At 36.2% G+C, this 26928-nt stretch overlaps 1 protein-coding gene across 11 annotated transcripts in view; it reads left to right on the top strand.

The window, feature by feature from the left end:
* SPATA5 (spermatogenesis associated 5) overlaps window positions 1–26928 on the top strand; it is a 405297-nt gene that overhangs the window by 51481 nt on the left and 326888 nt on the right. The window lies entirely within an intron of this gene.

Below are 26928 nucleotides of genomic sequence, written 5' to 3'. Positions count from 1 at the left end.
CTCATGAAAAGGTTTGTGTATTCATCACGGGATACTGAGTAGTTCTGTCATCACAAAGATCCCTCATGTTGTCTTTTATAATCAAACCCACCTCATTCCTCCCCTCATTTCTAAATTTTTATTTCAGAAAGGTTATATAAATGGAATCGTACTGTATACGACCTTTTGGAATTAGCTTTTTTCACATATGAATAAGATCGTTTGTCTTTTTGTGTACCTTAACTTATTTCACTAGGCATTATGTTCCCCAGATTCATCTATGTTATTATAAGTGACAGTATTTTCTTCTTTTTATAAGGCCAGATAATATTCCATTATGCCACATTTCTTTATACCATTTTACCACATTTTCTTTCTCTGTTCATCTGTTGAGGGACACTTAGATTGATTCTGTATCTTGGCTGTTGTGAATAATGCTGCAGTGAACATGAGAGTGCAGATATCCCTTTGAGATATTTCATTTCCTTTTGCTATGTACCCAGTAGTAGGATTGTTGGATCTTTTGGTAACCTAACATTTTGAGTTGGATTGTTGGCAACACTTACTTTCATCTTTTTGATAGTGGCCTTCCTAACAGATGTGAGGTGATATCTCATTATAGTTTTGATTTGCATTACCCTGATGATTAGTGGTGTTGAACATATTTTCATATACCAGTTAGCCGTTTGTATGTCTTCTTTTAACAAATGTTACTCAGATCCTTTGCCCATTTTTAATCAGGTTGTTTGTTTTTGTTCACTTTTGAGTTGTTTGAATTTCTTAATATATATTTTAGTATTTTGGATAGTAACCTCTTATCTCATATATGGTTCACACATGTTTTCTCCCATTCCATAGGTTGTCTCTTTACTCTGTTTCCTTTGTTGTGCAGAGCTTTCTAGTTTGATGCAGTCCTGTCAATTTTTGCTTTTCTTGACTCTGCTTTTGGAGTGTATCCAAAAATTCATTGCCCTGACCCATGCCATAAAGCTTTTCCTTATGTTTTCTTCTAGTAGTTTTACAGTTTTAGGTATTATGTTTAAATATTTAATCCATTTTGAACTGACTTTTTGTATGTGGTGTGAGAAGACGGGCCAGTTTCATATGTGGATATACAGTTTATCATGTGGATATACAGTTTTCCTGACACCATTTTTTTTTTTTTTTTTTTTTTTTTGAGACGGAGTCTTGCTCTGTCGCCTGGGCTGGAGTGCAGTGGCCGGATCTCAGCTCACTGCAAGCTCCGCCTCCCGGGTTCCCGCCATTCTCCTGCCTCAGCCTCCCGAGTAGCTGGGACTACAGACGCCCGCCACCTCGCCCGGCTAATTTTTATTTTTTATTTTTTAGTAGAGATGGGGTTTCACCGTGTTAGCCAGGATGGTCTCGATCTCCTGACCTCGTGATCCGCCCGCCTGACACCATTTTTTAAAGAGATTGTACTTTCATCATTGTGTGTTCTTCAGTACCTTTGTAGATCAATTGATTGTACATGCATGGATTTATTTCTGGGCTCTCTATTCTGTTTCATTTACTTGTATGTCTGTTTTTATGCCAGTGTCATGCTGTCTTGATCATCATAGCTTTGTAGTATATTTTAAAATCAGATAGTGTGATGCGTACAGCTTTTTTCTCTTTTTTTGCTTGAGATTACTTTGACTATGTGGTGACTTCTATGTTTCCTTATGAATTTTAGGGTTGTTTTTCATATTTTAGGGAAAAATGCCATTGGAATTTTGGTAGGGGTTACATTAAATCTGTAGACAATTTTGGGTAGTATGGATATTTTAATAGTGTTATTTTTTAAAATTCATGAACATTAGACATTATTCTGTGTATTTGTGTCTTCTATTTATTTCATCAGTATTTTATAGTTTTCAGTGTACAGGTCCTTCACTGTCTTGGTTAAGTTTTTTCTATGTATTTAAAAAGTACTATTGTAAATGGGATTTTCTTTTTTTAATTTTTTGGATAGTTGTTAGAGTATAGAAATGCTACTGACTTTCGTTGTTGTTGATTTTGTATCCTGCCAATTTACTGAATTCATTTATTGGTTTTAATTTTTTTTTTTTTTGGTGGAATATTTAGGGTTTCCTTTATATAAGATTATGTCATCTGCAAACAGACAATTTTTTTCTTCTTTTTCAATTCGGATGCATTTTATTTCTTTTTCTTGCCTAATTTCCCTGGCTACAACTTTCAGTACTATAATAAATACAAATGGTGAGAGTGAGCATTTTGTCTTGCTCTTCATCTTAGAGGACAAGTTTTTAGCTTTTCATTGTTGGGTATGATATTAGCTGTGAGCTTGTCATATATAGTGTTATGATGTTGAGGTACATTCTTTCTAATGTATTGAGAGTTTTTGTCATGAAAGGATGTTGAATTTTGTCAAATGCTTTTTCTGCATCTATTGATATGATTATATGATTTTTATTCTTTGTCCTTTTAAGGTGGCATATCGTGTTGATTGATTTGCATATGTCCAACCAGCAGCCTTGCATCCTAGGGATGAATCTCATTGGATTATGGTGTATGATCCTTTTAATGTGCTATTGAATTTGGTTTGCAAATATTTTGTTGAGGATATTTCCATCTATGTTCGCCAGGGATATTGGCCTGTAATCTTCTATTCTTACAGCATTCTTGTATCACATTAATGCTGACCTCATAAAGTGAGTTTGGAAGTGTTCCTTTCTCTTCAGTTTATTGGAAGTTTGGTGAATTCTACTAAGTATTTAAAGAAAAAGTGATGCTAATGCTTGAGAAGCATAACTTCTTGGGTCTTGGAGTTTTCTTTGTTAGGGAGCTTTTTGATTATTGATCTATTCCCCTCACTCATTGATTGACCTATTCAGATTTTCTTTATGATTCATTTTTGGTAGGTTGTATGTTTATAGGAATTTCTTTCTTTCTTCTTGGTTGGCCAAATTGTTGCCATGTAGTTGTTCATTAATCTCTTATGATTGTATTTTTGTGGTATCAATTGTAGTGTCTCCTGTTTCATTTCTGATTTTATTTACTTGAATCTTTTTTCTTTTTTTCATAGTAGTCTAGGCAAAGATTTGTCAATTTTGCTTATCTTTTGAAAAAACAACTTATATTGATCTTTTTATATTATTTCTTATATTGATCTTTTAAATTATTTTTTCTAGTCTCCATTTCATTTATTTCTGCTCTGATCTTTAGTATTTCCTTCCTTCTGCTAACTCTGGGCTTAATTTGTTTTTTTTCTATTTGTTGTGTAAAATTAGGTTGTTCATTTGAGATATTTCTTTTTTTCTTAATGTAGGTATTTATTGCTGTAAACTTTCCTCGTAGAACTGCTTTTGCTATATCAAAGTTTTGGTATGTTGTGTTTCTGTTTTCATTTGTTTTAAGATTTTCTTTATTTTTCTTTTGATTTCTTCTTTGTCCCATTGGTTGTTCAGGAGTGTGTTGTTTAATTTCCAGATATTAGTGAATTTTCCAATTTTTTTTCTTGTTATTCATTTCAGGTTCATATAATTGTGGACAGAAAAGATACGTGATATGATTTTAGTCTTCTTAAATTTTTTAGACTTGTTTTGTGGTCTAAGATATGATCTATCCTTTAGAATGTTTCATGTGCACTTGAAAAGAATGTGTATTTGAGAGATCCATAGATGGTTCACGTTACAGGATTCTGTACAGACAACCCCCAGTACCAACCCAGAGCTGGGTTGACTCGCTGGGTGGCTAGACCTGGAAGACAGACAACAATCACTGCAGTTAGGCTCACAGGAAGACACATCCATAGGAAAAGAGGGGAGAGTACTATGTCAATGGAATATCCCATGGGACAAAAGGATTCAAATTACAGTCTTCAGCCTTAGATCTTCCTCTGACAGAGCCTACCCAATGAGAAGGAACCAGAAAACCAACCCTGTTAATACGCCAAAACAAGGCTCTTCAACACCCCTCAAAAATCACACTAGGGATGTGTTTCCATTTGTGTCATCTCTTTCTTTCAGTGGTGTTTTGTAGTTTTTCTTGTAGAAGTCTTTCGACTCCTTGGTTAGGTGTATTCCTAAGTATTTTATTTCTTTTGCAGCTGTTGTAAAAGGGGTTGAGTTCTTGATTTGGTTGCTGTTGGTGTATAGAAAGCTACTGATTTGTATACATTAATCTTGTATCCGGAAACTTTGTTGAATTCTTTTGTCAGTTCTAGGAGCTTTGCTCCTAAGGAGGAGTCCTTAGGGTTTTCAAGGTAAACGATCATATCATCAGCAGTGACAGTTTTACTTCCTCTTTACTGATTTGGATGCCTTTTATTTCTTTCTATTGTCTGATTGCTCTGGCTAGGACTTCCAATGCTATAATGAAGAGGAGTGGTGAGAGTGAGCATCCTTGTCTTCTTCCATTTCTCGGAGGGATTACTTTCAACATTTCCCCATTCAGTATTATGTTGGCTGTGCCTTTGTCATAAATGGCTTTCATTACATTAAGGTGTGTCCCATGTATGCCGATTTTGCTGACAGTTTTAATCATAAAGCGATGCTGGATTTTGTTGAGTACTTTTTCTGCATCTGTTGAGATGATCATGTGATTGTGTTTTTAATTGTGTTTATGTGGTGTATCCCATTTATTGACTTGCATATGTTAAACCATCCCTGCATCCCTGGTATGGAACCCACTTGATCATGGTGGATTATCCTTTTAGTATGTTGTTGGATTTGGTTAGCTAGTATTTTTTTAAGTAAGGATTTTAGCATGAGTGTTCATCAAGGATATTGGTCTGTAGTTTTCTTTTTTGGTTATGTCACTTTCTGGTTTTGGTATTAGGGTGATGCTGGCTTCATAAAATGAATTAGGGATGGTTCCTTCTTTCTCTGTCTTGTGGAATAGTGTCAAAAGGATTGAAGGATTGGTACCAATTCTTCTTTGAATGTCTGGTGGAATTCTGCTGTGAATCTGTCTAGTCCTGGGCTTTTTTTGGTTGGTAATTTTTTTTTTTTCTTTTTTTTGAGATGGAGTTTTGCTCTTGTTGTCCAGGCTGGAGTGCAGTGGTGCAATCTCAGCTCATTGCAACCTCTGCCTCCTGGGTTCAAGCAGTTCTCCTCCCTCAGCCTCCCAAGTAGCTGGGATTACAGGCATGTGCCACCACGCCCGGCTAATTTTGTATTTTTAGTAGAGATGGGGTTTCTCCATCTTGGTCAGGCTGGTCTCGAACTCCCGACCTCAGGTGATCCACCCGCCTCAGCCTCTCAATGTGCTGGGATTACAGGTGTGAGCCACCATGCCTGGCTGTTAAGTTTTAAATTAACATTTCTATCTCGCTGCTTGTTATTGGTCTGTGATTCAGGGTATCTAATTCTTCGCGATTTAAGCTAGGAGGGTTGGATTTTTCCAGGAATTTGTTCATCTCTTCTAGGTTTTCTAATTTATGTGCATACAGGTGTTTATAGTAGCCTTGAATGATCTTTTGTATTTCAGTGGTGTCAATTATAATATCTCCTGTTTCGTTTCTTAGTGAGGTTATTTAGATTTTCTCTCTTCTTTTCTTGGTTAATCTTGCTAATGGTTTATTTATTTTATCTTTTCAAAAAACCAGCTTTTTGTTTCATTTATCTTTTGTATTTTTTTTTTTTTTTTCAGTTTTATTTAGTTCTGCTCTGATCTTGGTAATTTCCTTTCTTCTGCTTGGTTTGGGGTTCGGTTTGTTCTAGTTTCTCTAGTTCCTTGAGGTGTGACCTTAGAATGTCAATTTGTGCTCTTTCAGACTTTTTGACGTAGGCGCTTTGGGCTATGAATTTTCCTCTTAGCACCACCTTTGCTGTATCCCAGAGGTTTTGATAGGCTGTATCATTATTGTCATTCAGTTTGAAGAATTTTTAAATTTTCATCTTGATTTCGTTTTTGACCCAGCACTCATTCAGGAGCAGGTGATTAAATTTTCATGTATTTGCATGGTTCTGAAGGTTCCTTTTGGAGTCGATTTCCAATTTTGTCCCATGGTGGTCTGAGAGAGTGCTTGACATAATTTCAATTTTCTTAAATTTATTGAGGCTCGTTTTATGGCCTATCACATGGTCTCTCTTAGAGAGAGTTCCATGCGCTGTTGAATAGAATGTGTATTCTGCGATTGTTGGATGAAATGTTCTGTATGTATCTGTTAAGTCCATTTGTTCCAAGGTATAGTTTAAATCCATTTTTTCTTTGTTGACTTTCCGTCTTGATGACCTGTCTAGTGCTGTCGGTGGATTACTGAAGTCCCCTACTATTATTTTGTTGCTGTCTATCTCATTTCTTAGGTCTCTTAGTAATTGTTTTATGCATTTAGGAACTCCAATATTAGGTGTGTATTATTCTAAGTGAAGTAACTCAGGAATGGAAAACCAAACATCGTATGTTCTCACTGATATGTGGGAGCTAAGCTATAAGGACACAAAGTCATAAGAATATAATGGACTTTGGGGTTTTGGGGGGAAGAGTGGGAAGAGGGTGAGGGATAAAAGACTACAAATAAGGTGCAGTGTACACTGCTTGGGTGATGGCTGCACCAAAATGTCACAAATCACCACTAAGAAACTTACTCATATAACAAATACCACCTGTACTCCCAATAACTTATGGAAAAATAAAAAATATTAATAATAATAAAAAAGAAAATAATGTGTATTCTGCTGCCATTGGGTGTAGTGTTCTGTATATGTCTGTTAGGTCCATTTAGTCTATAGTGCTCTTCAATTCTGCTGTTTCCTTATTGATTTTGTATCTTGATGATTTGCCCATTGTTGAAAGTGGGTTATTGAAGTCTCTTACTGTTCCTATATAGCTGTGTGTTACTCGCTTCAGTTCTTTTAATGTTTTCTTTGTGTATTTAGGTAGAGCTGAAGACTATTTTGAGAGTCTTCAGACTCTTTAAGAACACATCTAGAATACTTTCGCTTCAGCTTGAAGAACACATGTAGAGTACTTTAAATTAAAATCTTTAAATTAGAGTCTGTTATAGGTAGCATAATTTTGAATCTTGTTGTTTAATCTACTGAGCCACTCTGTCTTTTGACTGGAGAATTTAATCTCCTTCCATTTGAAGCAATTATTGATAGGAAAGGGCTTACTAGAGCTATTTTATTGTTTTCGTTTTGTAGTACCTTTGTTCCTTTCTTCTCTTGCTGTTTTCCTTTGTGATGTGAATTTTGTTTTTTTTTTTAGTGATATTCTTTGATTCTTTTCTCTCTATCCTTTGTGTATCTATTACATGATTTTTCTTTGTGATTACTCTGAGGCTTACGTAAAACACCTTCTAGTTGAAACAGTCTATTTTAAGCTGATGATAACATTGGTCACACACACAAACTCTACGGTTTAATTTCTCCTGCCACCATATTTTATGTTACTGATGTCACATTTTGCATCTTTTATATGTTGTGTATCCACTGACAAATTATTGTGGCTATTGCTATTTGTAATTTTTTTTAACTTTTACACTTGTAGCTAAAAATGACTTATGTGCTTGTACTATACTATTATAGTATTCTGGGTTTGTCTGTATTCTTACCTTTACGGGGGTTTTGTACTTTCATATGTTTTCATGTTAGTTAGCATCCTTTCATGTTAACATGATGAACTGCCTCTAGTGGTGCTGAATACCTACATTTTTATTTGGTTATGTCTTTACTGCTCTCTTATTTTTTAGGGCCAGCCTTTTCTGGTATACTGTTGTTTGTTGGCAGGTTTTTTTTTTTTTTTTCCTTTTTCTTTTATAACTTTCAATATATCATCTTACTCTCTCCTGGCCTGCAATGGTTTGTCTGAGAAATCTGGTCATAGTCTGATGATGGTTTCCTTATATGTAATGAGTTGCTTTTCTCTTGCTGCTTTCAAAATTTGTTGACTTTTGAGAATATGATTATGACATATATTGGTGAAGCTCTCTTTGTTTTAATCTATTTGGAGTTCTTTAGGCTATATGGATTTGGATTTGAATCCATAAAGCCTAAAGAACTCCAAATACACTAAAGCAAATTAGGTACATTTCCCTCTCCAGATTTTGGAAATTTTTTGTCATTCTTTCTTTCTTTCTTTCTTCTCTTTTTTTTTTTTTTTTTTTTTTTGAGATGGAGTCTCTCTGTCGTCAGGCTGGAGTGCAGTAGTGTGATCTTGGCTCATTGCAACCTCTGACTTCCTGGTTCAAGCAATACTCCTGCCTCAGCCTCCCGAGTAGCTGGGATTATAGGCACATGCCACCATGCCCAGCTAATTTCTGTATTTTTAGTAGAGACGGAGTTTCATATGTGGCCAGGATGGTCCTGATCTCCTGACCTCATGATGTGCCTGCCTTGGCCTCCCAAAGTGCTGGGATTACAGGCCTGAGCCACCGTGCCCAGCCCATTATTTCTTTAAGTAAAATTTCTGCCCCTTTCTCTGCTTCTTCTGGGTCTCTTGTAATGTGTACATTGGTTCGCTTAATATTGTGTTCTAAGTCCCTCTTAGACTTTTTTCACTCTTCCTTCTTTTTTCTTTTGGTTTTTATGACAAGATAATTTCAGAAGCTCTGTGTTTGAGTTTGCTGATTCTGCTGTTGTATTGAGTCTGCTGTTGAAGCTTGCTGTTGAATATTTAATTCACTCATTGAATTCTTCAGTTTCAGAATTTCTGTTTGGTTCTTTTTTATACTTTCTCTCTTTCTTGAATTCTTCATTTTGTTCATGTGTTGTTTTCCTGGATTCATGTTATTTGAGTTCTCTTGTAGCTACTCCTCTTCTATAAGATGATTATTTTTTAATACTTACCTGGCAGTTTATGTGTCATCAGTTGTTTAGTGTCTGCTACTGGTGCTTAATTTTGTTCCGTTGGTGTCCTGTTTCTCTAATTATTAGTAATTTTTGTGGACTTGTTTTATTGTCTTTGCATGTGAAAAAGTGAACACCACTTCTTGTCTTTACAGATTGGTTTCTGTAGGGAAAGCCCTTCACTAGTCAGCTTGTCTAGTGATTCTGGGTAGGCTGTCTTGCTGCTGGAGTCGTTTGGTGTCTGGGTCAGGTGGATGGTCTTGGTGTCTAGGTCCAAGGACGGCAGGCTTAGTGCTGGGATGGGGCTGGAGACTGAGGCCACAGGGACAACTCTGGAGCCTCTGTCCACTGGGGCTGACCTGGAGCCTGTGTCTGTGGGGGTGATCCTGAAGGCTGAGTTCATGGATGCCGCCTGGCACTGAGGTGGGTCTTGAATTCAGCACCATAGTGGTAGGTCTAGAGCCTGAGACCAGCCTGAGTCTACAGTGGCTGGTTTGGAGTTTAGGGCTGCAGGTGCAAGCCTGGCTCTTGTGTAGGCCTAGAGCCTAAGTCTGCAGGGATCCATCCTGGGGCTGTGGGGGCTGACCTTGGGCTGGGACAGGGCAAGTACTGGAATCTGTGGGAGAGTTGGATGCTTATGCCACCCTTCTTCCATGTGGACAGCATTTCTCTCCACATTGTGCTGCCAGAAGTTAGGGGTGGGATGAAGCATTTAATGAGAAACTTTACTTCCTAGTTTCTTCAATGCATGTTTTCTTATTTATTTATTTTTTTTGAGACGAAGTCTCCCTTTGTTGCCCAGGCTAGAGTGCAGTGCTGTGATCACGGCTCACTGCAGCTTCAGTCTCCTGAGTTTAGTTGATCCTCCCACCTCAGTACCTGAATAGCTAGGACTACAGGTGTATGCCACCACACCTAGCTAATTTTTTGTTTTACTTCATTTTTTGTAGACATGGGGTCTCACTATGTTACTCAGGGTAGTCTTGAATTCCTAGTCTCAAGCAGTCTGCTCACCTGGGCATCCCAAACTGCTGGGATTACAGGTGTGAGCTACTGTGCCTGGCCTGTTTCCTTATTTTTGTTCTCCACCCAGGTACTCTAATCTCTCACTTGGATTCCTTAGCTGTTGTGAAGGTATTTTCAAGTGTGGGCAGTTTTCAAATTGATATTTCTTTGAGGAAAGAGCAGTAGAAGCTGCTATTTTGCCATCTTTCCATCATCAATTTCATCACAGTTGTACTGTTTCTTGCAAAAGCTCTAGCATTACAATTATTTGAAAACTTAGAGCCTTTTTAGAGAGTCTGGCCTAGTTGTATCCTTTACCTCATTGTGTATAGGCATTTCAGTATCCATAGTTCTCTTGGTCATTGACTAATATTTTTACATTGTTAGCTAAAAATAAAACAAAAAACAAAACAAAGGAAACTAAAATGATATTAGATAAATGAAGCAGACTATGTGGAATGATAAGGATTTGTTTTCAGTTTTTTTTTTTTTTTTTAAAAAGAGAAAGGAGCTCACTCTGTCACCCAGGCTGGAGTGCAGTGGTGCAAAGCTAACGTAACTGTAGCTTCAAATTTCTCTGCTCAAATGATCCTCTCGACTCAGCCTTCTGAGTAGTTGCAATAGCAGGCACATGCCATTGCACCTTGCTAAATTTTTTATTTTTTATAGAGACAAAGTCTTGCTTTGTTGCCCAGAGTGGTCTGGAACTTGTGGCTTCAAGTGAACTTCTTGCCTCAGCCTCCCAAAGTGCTAAAATTGCCAGTGCAAGTCACCATGCTGGACCTGTTTTCACTTTTAAAAGTGACTGTATTCCTCGAACAACGTGTTTTGTGGTCATATAAGTTTTGGGATTGTTGATTTAAATAAAACCAATAGTTTCTTTTCTTCTGGACTTCTCAGTCTTTTAATATGCTAATATTTATCATTATGAAGTGATCAAAAGTATTTCTTATGGAAACTTAGTTGTCATGGCTTGGGGAGCAGGGACTTTTTGTATTTTGCAATGTGATTGCAATAAATGACCACAAGGTCTTCCCATTACTGTGTGTTTGCCCTTTTATGTTGCAGTTTTGTACTCCTATGATAAAGGAAATGGAATCAGTTTTTGCAGGCTTTAAGTCTGTGCCTGGCCCTTTTACTTTCTTTGTCCAGTGTGATATCAGCAATCATGATGCACACAGGCTTGAAAGTGCTTGAGGCTTGCCTTCCCTTGCTGCTCTTTTAAATCCTGCCTTATCTATATTAAGAAATATTTACTAGCTTCCTGGAGGATGACAGACCCTGTGGAACAGAATGAGCCCTCGTAGCTGAGAATCCTTCTACCCAGCTGTCCTGTCAATTACCAGACATGTGACATCATGCTGGACTATCCTATCCCAATTGAAGTTTGTCCACACCAGAAGAATCACCCAGTTAACTCTCAGAACTGTCAGAAATAATACATGTCTGTTGCTTAAAGTTGCTAATTTTTGGGGTAATTAAAAAAAGCTAAAGGATGCATATACTTGTTAACTTTTTATGTAATACAGTTGTTTTGTAAATTTAGGCTGAGAACAGTGCTCTATGGATAGGAACATTCTCTAAGGACTTACTGCTAGTTTAGGTTACTTAGTGTGGTTTTGAATTCTTTTTGAGACATTTTCAAATTCACTTAAATTTTAACTTAATTTTCAAAAATTTCTATAGCAGAACATGCTCATTTAATGTAAATAATTTGACAAATGGAATTATGTAATAATGGATGATTGATGTTGGGTTAGTAGAAACTTTCCTTAGAATTGATGTTATAAAACCTTGGCTGATTATTATGAGTTTTTTAAATTTGCAATATTGATCTACATTTTATTGCCTACTGTTGCGTAAAATAATGGGTCAGGTAGAGGCCCTGTCATCAAATGCCACATGTCAGAATTTCAGGTGATAGTTACAAACTACACCAATCAGAAACACTTTCGAGTTTAAAACAGTTTGTAACTAAAGAACATACAGTGAGGTTTTAAACTTAAAATTACTGCCAATGGGGAATGTGTTTAAACAACATCCACTCTTGGAATTACCAAACTGATTTATTCATCATAGGAACTGGTACTACAACTGCATATTTAATTGCTGTAATGAAAGATTTTTTCCTTTATTTTCCTTTAATACAGTATTTACAATCCATGGACTTGCGCCATTTTCCATTTGGCACTTTATTATTTGGCCTAAGGCCATGGTGTACTGTGATGTTCCTCATGAGCTCTGGAGTGATTAACACTGGTGAAAGTACTTTCTTATACTGCATTTTATGCTTGCTTCAGATAATAAAAATTTTCCTGAGAAGTCAACATTTCTGTAATTGGATTCCTAAAAATTCAGTTTCCTGATTTCTGGCAATTACATCTACAAAAATTTCTCCAGATTATTTCTGCAGATGGTTAATACTTATTTTGGTATAGAAAACCTGTATCAAATGGCTAATTATCGACATTTAAGAAATAGTATAATGGGCATTTAGCATGTTTTCAGAAAAGATTTTAGTGCATAAAGTTAAAATTTCCAAATCACACTTGCCTACTTATATTTAAGTTTGCTAGAAAGGTGCTAGGATGGAAATATTGCCAGTGAAAATATAAATGTTAATACATTACTAACTTTAGGAGACCACAAGTGTTAGCCACTTACTTAAATGTAATGTTTCCTTCTTTTGGAGCTTCTGAATGGTGATTACAGTGACATTAAGGTCAAATGCATTTTCTTTACAGCATGAATCCTTACAATTTAGAAATATGCTAATATACATTGTGAAATTCCAATTTTCTTATCCAGAGATAACAGCTATTAACATTTTGTTACAGTTCCTGTAAGATTTTGTGTGTGTGTGTGTGTGTATGTATATACGTATATTAGAGATGGAGTGTCACTCTGTCACCTATGCTGGAGTGCAGCAGCACAATCTCAGCTCCCTGCACCCTTCACCTACCAGGTTCAAGGGATTCTCCTGCCTCAGCCTCCCGAATAGCTTAGAGTACAGGCACGTGCCACCATGCCTGGCTAATTTTTGTATTTTTTTTTTTTTAGTAGAGATGAGGTTTTACCTTGTTGGCCAGGCTGGTCTCTAACTCCTGACCTCAGGTGATCTACTCACCTCAGTCTCCCAGAGTACTGGGATTACAGGTGTGAGCCACAGCACCTAGCCTTCTTTGTATATTTTGATGTAGTTGATCTTAAGATATATGTAGTTTTATATTCTGCTTTTTCTACTTAAAATTATATAGTAAACATTTTACTTTAAAATTTGTTGGCAAAACTTTTTAAATGACTGCACCAAAGACTTTTATATGGATAAACTGTAATTGGTTGATCCTCCTTCACTCTCAAATATTTAGGCTTTTGTCTATTTTTCCATACCATTGTTATAAATATATTTGTGTGTAAATCTTTGCATTTATGATTTTTAGAAATAAAATTATAAGATTGAAATGTATGATTTTTAAAGCTTGTGACATATATCAAGTTTTTGTTTTCAGAAAGGTTATTCTAATTTATGATATATGATAAAAATTTAAAATTATAAAAACCTTAAGCAGGAACTCATTTTCACTTTGATTATTTTCTTTTTACTTTTCACTAATTTATTTTCTTAACTTTTGGATAGATCTTTATTATCAGAAATTGATAGTGAATAATCTTTAGATAAATGCAGATTTTAGAAAATGAAAAATAATTATGAATTATATATCTTCTTCCTATAAAAGTGTTAAAGTTTTAGATAAACGGGTATAGCTGGGCCATTACTTTCAATGGATTTTACAGTACATGACAGTAGGTTCTTACCTTTTATTTATATCCTTAGTACTTAGCATATGAATAGCACATAGTAGATACCCAGACAATATTTGTTGAGTGAATGAATAACTGTAATTTTCATGAATAAACCCCATATTAAATGATAAATTTCAGATATATGTGAAAATGAATTTCTCATCCTTCTTCTTTACCAAAGTACAATAAAGTCTATTATTACCCTCATGAAACACTTAGATTTTTCATATTTTATAGAGCAGCTGATTTCTTTTGTGATTTCTAATCCATGTTGAGTGAATTTAACATTTTTAGAATAAAAATGCCTGTAATAGTACTATGCTATCTACTCTGGAAGGATATAAAGAAGTCTTTTATGTTTTCTGCGGAAATATTTTGCTGCTTTTGTCTACTATTAAAAATTCTTGTTTTAGTAAGGTAAACAAAAAAATAGTGCTTTTAATGTTTGTATTCATATATTATCATTATGATAAGTTTCCCTATGTGCACCATAACAATTATCAGTGATAAGTGGCGTTCTTAACCAAATATATACAAATTGAGTATCATCAAGTTTAATTCTTTCATGCATCTACACTTGCCTCCCCTCATCTCCATGCTTTCTTATTTCATTTTATGTAGCGTTTTATGTTGTTCCTTATTATTTGGAAGTAATTCATCTTTATACTTTTTGATCTTGCCTTTAGATTCTAGTTTTCAGAATTTGGACATTTGGTTCACAATGAGCTAATGTATAAACCATTAGAGAGGTAGTACTCCATTTTCTTGTGAACCCAGTTTTGTAAAGTGAACTGCAGCCAGAGCCTCAGGACTAATTGTATAACACCAAACCCCTTGGTAAGCTCCGATCCAGGTTAAACTTAGAGGTCGTTGGCTATCAAATTGAGTGTATACCACATATCATTAGTTAAATAAACATTTCTTATTTACTCCCGTTTTAAAATGTAGCAATTTTCTTAATTATATGAATAATCAAAAAACTTTCACTAATTACATATTTAAAAGGTACTACTATATTTTCACCTGGCACCTTTTTAGATGAGCCTAGAACATCAGAATGTGACAGTCAGTTGAGTTTCATAGGATGAGCTCATTAGCAGTACATTTCTGGTGCAAAGGTTTGAGTGAAGTAGTTTAATTGACTATAATTATATTTTATTCTTCATATGCCCTTAGGATAATTAGAAGAAATTCATTTTAGTTTTTATTCTTTAAATTCAGTACTGCATTTTATATTTTATTTTTTTACAGGCTCAAACATTGAGGGTTTCTATGATGCTTTATTAAAGATTGCTTTTTTTGGAATAAATAGTATAACCTGTGGAAATGCTATTAATTCCATATTGGTTCTTGGCAGGGCTTTTAAATTTGGTTTCTTTTGATTTGCTTCTTGTTGTCTAGACAGAAAAGTGTCTTCTATCACTCCCAAGATCCCAGTCTTTCTTGCCAACTTCTCTTGTGCATTTTTATAGTTTTAAGTAATAGCAATTGAACAGGAAAGCACATTTGGGAAAGTAGATTACTTTTTACCAGGAAATAGTGCCAAAATTAAGATTGTAGTTTTAATCTCCTTAAATATTTCAGAAGTTTAACTCTTTCATTTCACTTTTCTTTTTATACCTTACTTTTCTTGGGCTTTTATAAAGGAGGAAAAATGGGAGAGATAGCAAAAGTTACTGGAAGGATCATCAATTCCTGTCCTCAGCTCTGATCCTGATTAACTTTTGGTGAAATCAAATAGCCTTCCTCTCAGGCTGTAAATGGAAAATTTAATTTGCAATTTCTGATGGTTATCTTGTTCGGTATTTAGAAATAATGTTGAAGTTGTGATAGAGGCATATGCTTTGCTTCTTTGTACATTTGATCAGTACTCTGTAAATACTTCATGAGTGTTTGCTATAGGTACATATTTTCATATAGACTAAAGGAGATAATAATTTACATAAAGACTAGTACCCACTAGTAGGGTTAATGTGGTTCTTTTGTGGTACCACACTTCATCACTTTACTATATGCAGATATGAAGTAATTGTACACTCATTTGATCTCCCTTTAGTTCACTGGTCCCATTACTTCACAGTGTAATCTTTCCAAAAGAAATTACTAATATAACTTAAAGTCTATCAGCCTAACTGCCTGTTGATCATCTCTAGGATGAAATCTGTGCTCTTTAGTCTCCTCCTCTACTTTCATCTCACTTTATGCTCTAGTCTTGTTGAACCACTTCATATTTTTGCACATGCTGTCCTCCCATCTGCCTGAAAAATTATTTTATGACCTCTCGGTTACCAAAGATCCTGTAATGTGTACACCTCATGCCCTTCATACACATGAACTCCAAATACACATATATGCCTTGCGGACATAATTGTGTTTTGTGTACCTTTGTATCCCTAGTGCTTGGCAAATAATAACAACTAACTTAATGTTAGTTGAATGGCTGAGTGGGTATTTTGTGAAGCGGTTTATGGTAGTTCTGTTTTTTCAGAAATAGTTCTTTTGTCTTTCCATATGTATTAGTCAGGATTCTCAAGAGAAACAACCAATGGGGTAGATGGATGGATAGATGGGTGGGTGGATGGATGGGTAGGTAGATAAATAGGTAGCTAGGTAGATAGCTAGGTAGGTAGGTAGATGGATGGATGGATGGATAGATAGATAGATAGATAGATAGATAGATAGAGAGGAGAGGAGATTTATTGGGGGAATTGGCTCACACAATTATGGAGGCTGAGAAGTCCCTCATAGGCCGCCTGCAAGCTGGAGATGTAGGGAAGCCTATAGAAGGTAGTGCGACTCAGTCCAAGACCCAGAGTCTTACAATCAGGGAAGCCAGTGGTGTAATTCTCAGTCTGAGACTGAAGGCCTGAGAACCCAGGGGGCTGCTGGTATAAGTCCCAGAGTCCAAAGGCTGGAGAACCAAATGTTCCAATATCCAAGGACAAGTAAAGAAAGATATTCTAGTTCCAGGAAAAAGAGCAAATTTTGCCTTTTTACTGCCTTTTTATTCTGTCTGGGCTCTTAGCTGATTGGATGGTGCCTGCCCACATTGAGGGCTGATCTTCCCTACTGAGTTCGTTGACTCCCACCATTCTCCTTTGGAAACATCCTCACAGATACACCCAGAAATAATGCTTTACTAGCTATTAGATATCCCTTTATTCAGTCAAGTTGACACCTAAAATTAGCCATCACACCATGTGTTTTTGTTGGGTAGCAGCTTTATTTAGATGTAATTCACATACCAAACAATTTACTCATTTAAAGGTACAATTCCATGGTCTTTAGTATATCCATGAAATCAAGTAACCATCTCCACAGTCAATTTTTAAAGATTTTTCACCATCCTAAAAAGAAACGTTGTGCCCTGTACTTACCACCTCCCAACCTGCCCATCTCACTTAGATAATCACTTCGATTTGCCTGTTCTGTACATTTTATATAAATGGAATCATAGAATATGTGGCTCTTTGTGACTGGATTATTTTACTTAGCATAGGTTTTCCAGGTTCATGCATGTTGTAGCATGTATCAGTATTTAATTTTTTTAAACTGCCAGATCATATTCTATTGTGTTGATATAGCCCATTTGATTTATCAGTTCATCAGTTGATGGACAATTGGGTTGTTTCTACTTTTTGGCTATTATGATAATCCTGCTGTGAACATTCATGTACAAGTTTTTGTTTGAACACTTGCTTTTAATTCTTTAAGGTACATATCTGGAAGTGGAATTGCTGAGTCATATGGTAACTTTATGTTTACCCTTTTGAGGAGCTTCTAGATATTTTCCAAAGTGTCTGTACCATTTTACATTCTTACCAGTAGTATATAGAGAGTTCCTATTTTTTCCACTTCTTTGCTAACACTTGTTATTATTTGTCTTTTTTATTATAGCTATCCTAGTGGGTGTGAAGTATTATCTCATTGTGGTTTTGACTTTCATTTCCTAAATGACTAATGATGTTGAGTGTCCTTTTATTTGCTTATTGACCATTTGTATTGTATCTGCTTTAGGGAAATGTCTAGTCAGATCCTTTTCCTTTTTTAATTGGATGATTTGTCTTTGTATTATCGAGTTGTGAGAGCTCTTTATGTATTCTAGATATGATTCCTTTATCAGATATGTTATTTGCACATATATTTTTCCATTCAGTTGGTTTTCTCTTTCACTTTCTTGATAGGGTTCTTTGAAGCACAAAAGTTTAAAAAAAAATTTCGATTAAGTCCAGTATCTTTTTGTTGTTGTTGTTGAATGTACCTTTGGTGTCACGTTTGAAAAACTGTTGTCAAATCCAAGGGCTTTAAGGTTTACTCTGTTTTTTCCTTCTAAGAGTTTTATAATTTTAACTCTTACATTTAGATCTTTGATGCATTTTTATTCCCCTAGACAGGGTTAACCCTATTTCTATGTGTAACCGTAGTCTTCTAGAAACTTTAACTATAACTTGAAGTTTTGAGAACTATATATGGGGAAAGTTTGTTTATTTTTACTGTGATAAAATATGCATAACATAAAATGCACCATTTTTAAGTGTACAGTGTGGCATCATTAAGCGAATTTGCGTTGTTGTGCAACCATCACTGGATCCATCTCCAGAACTACTTCTTTTCAAACAAACTCTATACTCGTTAAACAGTAACTCCTGATCCCCATTCATCATTAAGTATGATGTTACCTTTTAATTAAAATGTCCTTTATTGGGTTAAGAAAGTTCCATTACATTTCTAACTGGCTGAGAGGTGTTTTTTTTCTTTTCTTTTTTTATAATTATGAATGGATCTTAAATTATTTTGAATGTTTTCTATGTTATCTATTGAGATAATCTTAGGGTGTTTCTTAGTCTGTCAATATGAATTATGTTAATTGATTTTCAATGTTGAATCAGTCTTGTAGTCCTGGAATAAACTCCATTTGAATATTCCTTTTACACATTGCTGAATACTGTCTGCTAATATTTTGTTGAGGATTCTTGCATATATGTTCATGAGGAATATTGTTCTGTAGTTTTCTTAGAATGTTTTTGTCTGCTTTTGATATTAGGATAATGTTGGCACAGTGAAATGAGTTGGGAAATATTCTCTTTAGTTTTTATTTGTTGGAAAAAATTGTGTACAATTAGTATTATTTTTCCGTTATAGGTTCTCCACTGAAATCATCTGGGTCTGAAATTTTCATTATTTGGAAGGCTTATGTAAATTTTAATATTTTTACTAAATCAAGGACTATTCAGGTTATCTGGTTTTTTTTCTCAAGTGAGTTTTAGTAGTTTGTATTTTTTCAGGAATTCTGTTTCACCTAAGTTGTTGAATTTATGGCCAAAGAGTCGTTCATAGTATTTCTTTATATTTTTAATCTCTGCTGTATCAGTGGTGTGTCCAGTCTTTCATTTTTCATATTGGTAATGTGTGTTTACTCTCTCTTTTCCCTGGTCAGCTGGCCAGAGGTCTGTCAATTGTATTGATCTTTTCAAATTGGTTTTCTTTCTTTTCCTTCTTTTTTTTTTTTTTTTTTGAGACAAGAGTCTCACTCTGTTGCACAGGCTGGAGTGCAGTGGCATGATCACGGCTCACTGCGACCTCTGCCTCCTGGGTTCATGCCATTTTCGTGCCTCAGCCACTAGAGTGAGTAGCTGGGATTATAGACGTGCACTATCATGCCTGGCTAGTTTTTGTATTTTTACTAGAGAAGGGTTTTCACCATGTTGGCTAGGCTGGTCTCAAATTCCTGGCCTCAAGTGATCTGCCCACCTCCGCTTTCCAAAGTGCTGGAATTACAGGTGTGAGCCACTGCACCCAGCCTTGTTTTATTGGTTTTCTGTTTTCCGTTTTATTTATTTCTAATCTAATCTTTGTTATTTCTTTCCTTCTGTTTGTTTTATGCAAACAGAAGGAAATTTCTTCTTCTTCCTCTGGTTTCTTAAGGTGGGATATGTGGTTACTGATTTTAGATCTTTCTTGTTTTCTAATACAGGCATTCAAAGCCATAAACATTCATTAAGCACTGCTTTAGCTGCATCACACAAAACTGATATGTGTATTTTCATTTCCATTTAGTTCAATATATTTTAGAATTTCCCTTGGGACATCTTTAAATTATCACAGTCTACCTTTAAGTGTTATTATACCATGTGTACAGTGTAAGAACCTTAGAACAATATATTTATGTTGTTTCCCTCCTGGCCTTTGTGCTGTTGTTGTCATACATTTACTTTTATATATATTGTAAACTTCAAAGCATATTATCATCAGTTTTGCACTAAACAGAGTATTTTCTTTTGAAGAATTTAAATATTAAGGAAAAGTGATCTTTATATGTACTCAATGTAGTCACCATTTCACCAGTTCTCTTTAGTCTTTTGTGTAGATTCAAGTTTCTATCTGGTATCATGTTCCTTCCTCTTGAAGCTCTTACTTTAACATTTCCTGTAATGCAGGTGTCCTGGTCATGAATTTCTTCAGTTTTTTTTTTTCTTAATATCTGAAAAAGTATTTTGTTTTTGTTTTAGGAAGATATTTTAACTGAATAAAGAATTCTAGGTTGACATTCCTCCCTCCTTGTGTTCTTTAATGGTTTTGCTCTACTGTCTTCTGTCTTGTATTTTTTTAAAAAGAAATCTGCTTTCTTCATTTTCTTTGTCTTGTCTGTATAGTATGTTCCCCAAGCCCCGCGCCTCATTGCTTTTAACATTTTATCATTGGTTTTAAGCAATTTGGTTATCATGTTTCTTGGTAGTTTTCTTCATGTTTCTTATGCTTTTGGTTTATTCATGTTCTTGTATATATGAGCTTACAGTGTTAGTCAAATTTGAAAAAAAAATTTATTCAAATATTTAGTGTTTGCTCTTTCCTCTCTCACTGGAGACTCAAATTACACACATATATATGGAGGTTGTGTCTTCTTTTTTACTTTTTTTGTTTGATTTTCAGTGATCTCTATCTAGTGCTGTGCCTACCAGTTCAGTAGCCTTTTTCCCCTTTTGAAATGGCTAGTCTGTTAATTCCATTCAGTGCCTTTTAAAATTATGGACATTGTAGTTTTCTTCTCTAGAAGTTTGATTTTTATCTTTTTAAAATGTTATACTTTTTTACTTACTGTTTTCAATGTTTCCTTTATTTACACATAGGTAATGCATTTATAATAACTTCTAATGTCCTTGTCTACTAATTCTATCATCTGTGTAATTTTTGGATCAGTTTCAATTTATTGATTTTTCTGCTTCTCCTTATGGGTATATTTTTCTGTTTCTCTGCATGCTTGTTCATTTTTTTTTCCAGTTGCAAAGTTATTTTCTTTTACTCTCTTTCTTTTCTTTCTTTCTTTTCTTTTTGTAAAAGGAAACCATGGTCTTGGGGACTAGAGCAGGGTTTTGCGTGCCTGGTAATTTCTGATTGAATTCTAGACGTTGTAAATTTTATCTTGTTGGGAGATGGGTTTTTTAAATATTCATAAAGATTTTAGTATTTACAAAAATATTTTTGAGTGTAGTTTTGAGGTGTGGTTAGTGTTTTGGTAACAGTTTGATCCTTTTGAGTCTTGTGTTTAAATTTTCTGAGGTGGGACTAAGGCAGTGTTTTGAATAGGGTTAATTTTTCCCCTCTATTGAGGTAGGGCCCTTTTTAGTATTCTACCTAATGCCCTATGAATTATGAGTTTCTACTCTGGCTATTGAGAGGAGGCACTATTTCTGGCCCTTTGTGAGCTTTAAGTATTACTTCCTCTATTCTTTTTAGGTGCTTTTCTTTGGTCTTGTGTGTTTTCTTCATGTGTATGCACTTATAACAATATTTGGCAGCCACTTTTCCGTCATACACAGGGTTTTCTCTTTGTTTGAATCCCCCTCCCTCTGTCTCTGTACAGGGGAGCTGTTTTCTTCTTCCTTCCTTCTTTCTTGCCCATTAAGTTCTCCATGCCTTTATTTATATATATATACACACATACATACATACACACACACACACATACATATATATATACACACACATATATATAGACCTTCTGCAGATTTTAAAGGTTTTCTCCCTGGGAACTTTATTTATTATCTCCAGTACTCTACCCTGCAAACTCTAGCCACTTTGACTTCCCCATACTCCTAGCTCTGTCTTCTCAACTTGGAGTTTTTAGGTTCTGCCTAAGGTTTGCCTTGCTATGACCTACGAACTTTTTCCAGTCAATAAGTTGGGTGCAGTCATAGAGCTTATCTTACTGGTTTCTCTTCTCTCAAGGGTCATTGTCTTTCATTCAGATGTTCAGTGTCCTGAAAGTTGATGCTTTATATATTTTATTTGCTTCTTTTAGTTTAGTTTTTTTTTTTTTCTTCCCAGATATGTCTTAGTCCATTTAGTATTGCTATAGAGGAATGCCTCAGGCTGGATAATTTATAAAGAAAAGAGGTTTATTTGCCTCATGGTTCTGCAGGCTGTACAAGAAGCATGGAACCAGCATCTTTCTGGTGAGGTCCATAGGAAGCTTTCACTGTGTAGAGGGTGAAGGGGAGCTTGCATGTAGAGATCACATGGCAAGATAAGCAGCAAGAGAGAGATGCCAGGCTCTTTTCAATTACCAGTTCTTATGGGAACTAAGAGTGAAAAGTTACTCACTCCTGGAGAATGGCACCAAGCCATTCATTGAGGGATCTACTCCCACAATCCAGACAGCTCTCACCTAGGCCCTACCTCCAACATTGGGGATCAAATTTCAGTGAGATTTGGCAGTACCAAACAAATCGTATCCAAACCATAGCAAGACAGAAAAGTAAATGTTATCTTTTTTACTCTATGATCAGAAACAAAGGTCCCTATTTGTCCATTTTTGAAAGTCCTATATTTAATGATTTACAGCCATGCCACAGCATAAGACATATTCACATGTCCTATGTTAAAATTGCTGTCTGATTTCATGTACTCTTTAGAGAACTGCTTTGCAGTTTTAAATATGTTTTTAGAAAAAAAAAGTTCCCCATCTCTACTAAAAAATACAAAAAATTAGCCGGGCGAGGTGGTGGGCGCCTGTAGTCCCAGCTACTTGGGAGGCTGAGGCAGGAGAATGGTGTGAACCCAGGAGGCGGAGCTTGCAGTGAGCTGAGATCCGGCCACTGCACTCCAGCCCGGGCGACAGAGCGAGACTCCGTCTCAAAAAAAAAAAAAAAAAAAAAGAAGAATGAAATGTCTTCTGGTTTTGATCCTATAGAAAGAGGAATGCTCTAAAGTAAAATGGAGTATGATGCTAAAATGGGAAAAGTAGGTAGATTGATTAAACTTAATTTGAAAACTAGCAGTAGATGTTTGAGAACTCCATCATAGGCCTGAAATAAATTTAAGGGTAAGTTTAAAGGTTTGGTATAAAGTTTTCTTTAATGTCCTGGGTTGAATGTAGATGGAGAGTATGGGGAGGTGTGAGTTCTGGAGAACTGTTAATTTGTTTGTAATTTTATTACCTATCTGTCTGTGCATCTGTCTTCATTGGGGTTTCCAAGACCACTCTCAGGCTTGATGATTCACTATAAGGACTCACTGGACTCAGAAGCTGTTAGACTCATGGTTATGATTTGTTAACAGTGAAAGCATACAGATAAAAATAAAAGGGAAAAGGTGCATGGGTAACGTCCAGAAGAAATCGGGTACAAGCTTCTAGATGTCCTTTTCCAGTGGAGTCACATGGGAACACACTTAATTCTCCCAGCAACTATGTGTGACAACAGGTGTGAAGTCACTACCAAGCAGAGAAGTTCACTTCAGTCTTAGTGTCCAGAATTTTACTGGAGGTTAGTCACTCTGGTGTACTGCAGTGCTGGCATGACTGACCTCAACTATCCAGATTCCAGTACTTCCCAGAGCAAAAACAAGCATTCACCATAAATCACACTGTCATTATAAATTTATCTGGTCAGATTGGTACAGCATGGCCCAAGGTACTGTGATATTGTCCCTGATACTTGTTTTTATATGCTCCAGTACATACATCTTTAGTTTACTAACTCCATATTTTATTTGGATTGAATTGGTTTTTCCTGTAATGTCCTTTGAGGATCCCTTGTAGATTTTCACATTACATGTGGTCATATTTCTAGGTTTTTCTGGGCTGTGACAATTTCTTTTCTTATTTTTGATGGCCTTGATGATTTTAAGGTATACTGGTCAGGTCTTTTGTAGAATGCTTCTCAATTTGAGTTTGATTGATGTTTTCTTATGGTTTGACTGGGATTGCCGGTTTGGGGAGGAAAACCAAACATGAAGTTCCAATTTTCATCACAGTCTGACCAAGGTATAATATATATTTTGAACCTTTAAGTATTTTTGAAGGGCTAGGAGATTTTTTAATTAAATAATTAATCAGATTTTAGGCCAATGTAGTGCTTATATGCCGAATTTGTTCTCTGTGGCTTTTCTTATCTGATAACTTTTAATTAATATGCAACCTTCTTTGCAGTGGTATCAGGATCGCTGTGCACAACTTCATATCTTTCTGGAGACAACAGGGAAAGGAAGCCAGAAGGGAGAACAATAATTGGTCAAGTCGCAGATTAGGGAAGCTAAAATTGGCCTCTTTTACTAGATTAGAATCTGGAGTAAAACTCTCGTCTGGTCCTTCAGCATGACTTTTCTGTTCTCACACGCCTCTCTTCCTTCTACAAGCCAAATTAAAATTTAGTATTAGGGGCTCTACATGGTACAAACTCATTCATTCTCTTTAATTGCCTAACTCCTACTCATTCTTCATATTGTTGCTTAAATGTCAGATCTTTTAGGAAGCTATCCTTGACTTAGAGGAGGACCCTCAAGACCTGTCATGGGCTCTTGTAGTATTCTGTATAATTTTTTGTCTAGTCCTTAATTTAAGTATTAGTGTATTTTTTAATGTTTTTTTTTTTTTTTCTTCCAGACTGTAAGCTCCACAATGTAGAGACCATGTCAGTTTTGTTCATTTTTGTATTCTTAGAGCCAGACCAAGCATTCAACACAGCCATGCAGTAATATGAATATATATATCTGAGTCAGTGAGTGAATAAATAATTGAGAAAATTAATGGATATTAGATATTAAAACTTTTACCAACTCTAGTTATAGCAGCCTGACTCTTGTTAACCATAAATACACACTTGTAACACGTGGGCCCCACACTTACCCTAAGTTATAAAAATGGCACAGTTAGATAATTTCTACCCTGAGACAGTCATTTTTTGCCCAGTGATCTAACCACATAAGCTTGCTTACTTCTGAGACTTGCTTGACCTATCTCATTGAACTCGCTCTGTACCTGAGATACATGTCCAATTTCTGAAGGCAAGTTCTCCTTCCAGAATTTTCTTGTGACATACTTTGGGCCCAATTCCCTAGTTGTTCTGTACCAATAAACTCATACCCCCAGCTATTATATGTAGCACATTCAACATTCAGGGACAAACTTTGATGTAAGTTAGATTTTCTTTTTTCTTTTCTAAATATTACCCATTAAGACTGTGTTTTAAGGATTGTTTTCTAATTCCTTCTTTACTCTTTATCAGAGGTTTGGCCTCCTACCTTTTGCCTTCAAACCAAAACATGAGTAACAGTCCTCTTTCCCCAACATCTTTGTTCTCTGGCCAGCACTGATTATTCTTCCCCATGGGGGAGCTTACTTTCTGGTCTATACTTAAGGACACAGAATCTGAACTGCTTTTAAAGTTTGCTTATATGAGTTTGCTGAGCTTTCTGACCCAGAGATATCTTATCTCTTTGCCTCTCATTTAATAAACATTTGGAGCATCCCTTCAGCCAGTCTTGGCAGAGGAGGCTTTTTATTTCCATGTATACAAAAACTTTATTGTCAGCTAACCATCAGAGGAGATCAGAGAAAATGGTTTGAACTTATGTCCCAACTATTTGTTCAGATCAGGGCTAGGAAATATAATGTAAGGCATGTTATGTATAGACTTTGTATACTTTTACATAGTGGTTTCACTCGCATCCGTGTGAAGAGAGCACCAAACATGCTTTGTATGAGCAACAAGGCTGTTTATCTCACCTGGATGCAGGCGGGCTGAGTCCAAAAAGAGAGTCAGCGAAGGGAGATAGGGTGGGGCCATTTTATAGGATTTGGGTAGGCAAAGGAAAATTACAGTCAAAGGGGGTTGTTCTCTGGCTGGCAGGGGTGGGGGTCACAAGATGCTCAGTGGGGGAGCTTTTGAGCCAGGATGAGCCAGGAGAAGGAATTTCACAAGGTAATGTCATCAGTTAAGGCAGGAACAGGCCATTTTCACTTCTTTTATGATTCTTCAGTTACTTCAGGCCATCTAGATGTATATGCAGGTCACAGGGGATATGATGGCTTAGCTTGGGCTCAGAGGCCTGACATTCCTGTCTTCTTATATTAATAAGAAAAATAAAATGAAATAGTGGTAAAGTGTTGGGGCAGTGAAAATTTTGGGGGGTAGTATGGAGAGATAATGGGCGATGTTTCTCAGGGCTGCTTCAAGCAGGATTAGGGGCCGCGTGGGAACCTAGACTGGGAGAGATTAAGCTGAAGGAAGATTTTGTGGTAAGGGGTGATATTGTGGGGTTGTTAGAAGAAACATTGTCGTGTAGAATGATTGGTGATGACTTGGATACGGTTTTTTATGAATTGAAAAACTAAACGAAATAAGAGAAGGAGAAAAACAGGTATTAAAGGACTAAGAATTGGGAGGACCTAGGAAATCCAATTAGAGAGTGCCTAAGGAGGTTCAGCATAGCCCCACCAGCAAAGATTATTTAAGAGTTAAGAGTGGCGGTTTGGGGATAGCACTAGGAGATATCAGCTATGATGGCTTGGAGAAACAGTGTAAACCAGCAGAGTAAACAAGAGTAGGGCATTTATGAGTAGTTGAGAATGGTGAATAGGAGTATGACTAGACAGAAGATAGTAGGGATGACTAGTTTTTGGGGCTCAGTCCAAGTAGTAGGGGTGACTTCGTAAAGTCCTGTTGTAAAAAGTAGGGTAAGGATGAACAGACCTAATAGACTGAAGGGATGTATTAGGCTCATAAGGGTTATTTCTGTTCTTCAGAAATGCGAGTGAGTTTAAGGGAAGTAGGGGAGAGTACTTGCGACTTCCAGGAGGAAGAGGAAGGATTAGGCTGGCTGTCCAACAGACACAGCTTTTTCCTGGAACGATGTACCCAGTGGGGAGGATCTTGCAGGCGGACAGCAGTTGGGGTACTATAGATGACTAAGTAGGGTCCGGTCCATCAAGGTTTTAGAATTTGAGGGGTCAGACTCTTAACGAGAACTGATTGTCCAGCTAGGGTGTCTTCATATGGCTGGGAATCTTCCACTGTGAGGGTTACCCCAAGCTTGGCTCCGTAATGGTCCAGGGGGCTTCCGAGGCGATGGGGCAGCATCAGTCTTCAGCCGCTAAGCCAAGAAGATC

Source organism: Papio anubis, chromosome 3 (assembly GCF_008728515.1).
Source record: "Papio anubis isolate 15944 chromosome 3, Panubis1.0, whole genome shotgun sequence".
Lineage (NCBI taxonomy): Eukaryota > Metazoa > Chordata > Mammalia > Primates > Cercopithecidae > Papio > Papio anubis.
The sequence above is the reverse complement of the archived record's forward strand: the minus strand, read 5'-3'. Positions and strand labels throughout refer to the sequence as shown.